Raw genomic sequence first — 4,866 nt, 5'->3', positions numbered from 1 at the left:
GGGGAGAAATGCCAGATGTAGGTGATGGGGAGGAAGGCAGCAAATCACACTGCCACGTGTGTTCCTATGCAACAATTTTGCATGTTCTTCACATGTACCCCAAAACCTAAAATGTAATAAAATAAATAAATGGGTTAAAAAAATTTTAAATTTTGCACTATTGAAAGAAAAATTATAGATTTCTATTTCTTCTTTATAAAATACTTCAAGAAATAAGTCATGAAAATACTATTAATTTCTGGAAAAATTATATATTATTATGTCAGAGTCTAGATTGAAAAAATAACTCTATATGAGCTTGTAAAATTTAAATTAAACTATTTACATCTGGAGAATTTCTTTGACTAGCCATAGAAATTGACATTATCACCAGTAGGATGACAGACATTTTGGATCCTATTATGGGATGAATGCTTATGTTACATCTTCAAGCCCTCACACTTATTGTGATTGTATTTGAAGATAGTTAGGAAGTAACTAGGTAGTAGTTAGGTCACAAGAGCAGAGCCCTGATGAGATGGGATTAGTGTCCTTAAAAGAAAAGATCCCAGAGGACTCCCTCTTTCTTTCTCCTCCATTTAGGACACAGGGAGAAAGATGGCTGCCACCTGCAAGCCAGGAAGAAAGACGCCACCAGAAAATGACCATGCTGACACCCCGATCTTAGACTTCTAGCCTCCACAGCTGTATGAAAATAAATGTATGTTGCTTAAGCTACCCAGATTATGGTATTTTGTTATGGTGCCCAGAAAGCCTAGAACTGATGCTAGAACTGTTATGTTATTTCTCCAGCTCTGCCTTTATCTCAGAAATTTTAGCAAAGGGAAGCCTGTGTCTTTTTATTCAAAACTTTTCAATGGAAGTAGCAAGAAAGGAGGACTAAGATGTACAGATAGAAAATAGATTTTGCTATCACTTTTCTTCTTTCGTCTATACCTTCCATAAACATACTTTTATTTTTTATATTGAATGATTCAACATTTTAATTATGTTCTTCTCAAGTCAATACTATATTTAAAATACAATTTATTTGATATACTGATAATTTATCATAGAAACTTTATTAAATTCTAATTATGTGCCAAGGAACAATACCAAAAATATGTAAAAGATATAATATACACATTACTTACGTCCTAATACAGAGACACAACCATCTTTGTTTTCTGATCAATAAATTTTAAACTTAGCAAAGTTAAGTGCATTTTTTCAGTGTCGGGATGAGTGAGTGGCAATGGTTAGATTCAGTCTTTCATTTTATTGAATTACAAAACTTTGCTAGATAATGCTGCTGATTAGGGAACGTTCCTGAAGTTGCCCATGCATCTAGTACTCAGCTTCTTCAATGAGTTAGAGCCCTCCCGCCCTTGTACCTCAGCTATACTATGCCTCATCAGGGATATTTTTCTGTCATCTTTGCTTCTTCCTCCTCACATGTAAGTTGAAAGCTCGATTCTTCACCTTTACCTCAATCTAAGCTAAACAGTTTAGAACTTCCAACACAGTCATTACTTTCATTTAGATTTTACTGATATAAATTATCCTTATATCATCGTGAATTATGATATTTCTTTTTTATTTCTATGACCTAAAACCCTTTCAATGAAAGTGGTGGAAGGTAATAAGATACACAGTTATGTTAATAGATTGTGTTATCTCTTTCGTTCTTCTTTTATCAATTGTCTAGATATGTTTTCTATACTTAAGTCTCATGTTTTATCATTGTCATTATGCTACCTTCAATTTTTAATAAATATAGTATTAAATAACATATATTTTTAAACAAAAAATTTGATTTCATCCATCATCTGGTATATATTTTAGTTTCTCATTGTCATTGTTTGTATATCAAAACTCAGAAAATAACCATTTCTGGTACCCCAAGTAGTATCAAAATTGATCCTAAGAACTTCACAGAACATATGGACATGAGTCATGATCCATAGCCTGAGCAGCTGAGAAACCGTCCTAACACAACCCAGGGAGAAGAATGGTTAGTTCTCTCCAGAAGGTAACTAAGAATGGCTCCACACTCATAGAAAACAGGAAATGGTGCAGGTAAGAGAACAAGTAACAAAAATCTACAGACAGAAAGTAAGATCAACAGCCCTCTTTCATAGTAGATTACTTCATTAATGGCATAAATTTTCTACCTCTCTCTAGAAAAGGATTACTCTTCCCTGACCATAAAAAATGGGATGGTCGTGTTACCTGATTGGATCTATAAAATGTGAAGGAAAATGAGATGTTTAACTTCTGAGCAAGACAATTGAAAGCTTTGCCATAGAATGTTAGATCCCTTGCTTGGGCTCTAGAGTAAAGATGATATGGAAAGAAGATGTAGTGATCCTTCAAAAACAAGTAACATAAGAGCAAAATAAAAATTTGTATAAATCATGTAGACATTGGGATCATTTTTACTAGAGCATAAACTAGATGTCTTTGATTGATAAGTCTTCACACATATTATTCCCAGGATGCTGGGGCATATCTTATGCTTTCCAGAAATAAGATTACAACACATTACTCTGAGGATTCTGATAAGGACAAACGACCTAAAGAATCTGCTAGTCAGGAATATTCCAGAAAATCATTACAATCAGTTGATGAATCTTAGTAGACGACTTTTAAACTTCTAGATGCAAATTACTGTATATCCCACAGAAAAACAACAAATTAAAATGTCAAGTAACTTACACATATAGACTTTCAACAAATATAAGATTGCACAAAAACATGCACACACAACTGCAAACAACTCTAATAAGTGTGTTCAGCAGGAATAATAAAAAAACTTCCCAGTAGCTCTCTAATACCTTACTCTTAGAAACAAGCAAGCAAGAATAACCAGAAGTTACAGGCAGATGTTTAACATGACATACAGAATCTACAATAAACAGATGAAAAGAAACTTAATAAGAATTTAGATTATTCTTTGAAAAAATTTAGAAGCCCTAATTAATATCTTCAAAGGTAAAATAAAAATTGCAGGCTATATGATTCAGTAAAAATAATATTATAAAAAGAATTGTGCAAAGAATAAGATGGACTCCTAAAAAATTCAAAAGAATATAATTACTAAAATAGAGTAGAAGAAATAAATATAAACAAAAATTAGAAGAGAAAGTTTAAATAAATTACAGAATCAATTCATGATCCAATATCTGAATAATAGGAGTTTCAGAAACAGAAAAGAGAGTAAAAAGAAAGAATTAATTATCAAAGAATTAATAGAAGATATTTTTAAAGAGTGCAATAATTTCAATATTCTAATAGAAGGGGCCAATACATTAATCAGCACAAATACTATATAAAAGTGAACCAAAAAAAGTTTAATTTCTGGCTTTTCTATAGGCTAAAAGTATTGAAGGATTCTTGCTGCAAAGCCCTAATGGTGCTAGAGAAAATGAAATATTAAAATGGTGAATAGTGCTTTAAATAAAATAACGAAATTTATTTCTGAAGTCAGTAAAAACTTGATGAATTTCTTGATGAATATCAAGAAATGAGAATTGAGGATATTGGATACTCTCAGGTTATCTACGCATTATTAGTTTTAAATGGCCTCACATCATTTGCTTTGACAGTGCTGAGTTCAAAAGATATTGGGTCCTCTTGGGTTATCTACGCTTTGGTTCATGGATGTATAATGCAAGAAACATATTGCATCCACACAGTAGGCCTAATTATAAATCATAGTGCACAGAATTGGAACTTAGAAAAACTTACATGGAAAAGTAAAGTAAAAAAATACATATTTAGCGGTAGTATTCAGCAGAAAACTTGTCTCAATCTTGGCTCTGGCTGGAAGTTGAAAAATATTAATCCATAAGAATTCATGACCAGTGATTAGCTGACACATGGATTTCAGGCTTGAGTATTTGCCATTTGCACTTTAAAAACTGAATGTTAAATATTTTAATTTAACATTGACTGTCAAAACAGAGGCAAGTTGATGTCAAAGTGGCAAAGACAAATTTTATTCAGGGCTATTGCAATAAAAAAACAAATAGTCCAGCACAGAACTGGTATCTATTCTGAATACAGGAGGGACAAGTGGGGATTTATTCATAGCCAAGGACTAGGAGGGTTGATGGATAGAAAACTACTAAAAGAAAACATCAATTCTGGGGAGAATTCTGGCTGGACTAACCTAAATATTTCCTGCTCAAAGCAATCTAGGTGATCATACCAATTGTGAGACATGAGAAATTTTGATTGGGTAAGAAGGGTGAAAGATTTTTTATTTTATCTAAAACTGGAGTTTACAAGGAAATATACAGGTGAGACTATGAGAAGGTTTAGAAGCCTGACGAAATTTTGGTAGAGCAAAGAATCTTTGCCAAGACCTAGGCATGCCATCAATGAAAAAATGTAAATAGTTCTGGAGAAAAGCATCCTCAATTCAGTCATTAAGTATTTTCATAAATAGCTTTCCAACAAACAGGAATCAGAAACTCAGGCACACAACAGGCAAAATGTACAAAAAAACAAGTATTCATAGAAGAGAATTAGAAAGAATAGAAACAATGAAACTAAATTTGCAAAGATTACAGATATTTAAACTACTGGAAACAGAATATAAATAAGTATATGTATTATAAATTCATATAAATAAAGTGTGAATCAACCAAATGAGAAAGGATCCAGAGACTGTTAGAAATTGGCAGCAGATATAAAAAGAAATTAAAATTTTAGAGTCTTAACTAAACCTTTGGGCAGAAAGGCCCCATCCTTAATTAGATCATTGCCTTCAGGCTCTGGCAAAGTGAAACAAATCTGAACGCTAGTTAAGAGCCATAGACAGATTCTATTCATGACTACTGCAGTGGGGGAGGGGTCTCAGGGAACCCAAACTCAGCTCTG

The sequence above is a fragment of the Cebus imitator genome, unplaced genomic scaffold (genome assembly GCF_001604975.1).
Source record: "Cebus imitator isolate Cc_AM_T3 unplaced genomic scaffold, Cebus_imitator-1.0 Scaffold626, whole genome shotgun sequence".
Lineage (NCBI taxonomy): Eukaryota > Metazoa > Chordata > Mammalia > Primates > Cebidae > Cebus > Cebus imitator.
Note: the sequence above shows the minus strand (reverse complement) of the source record.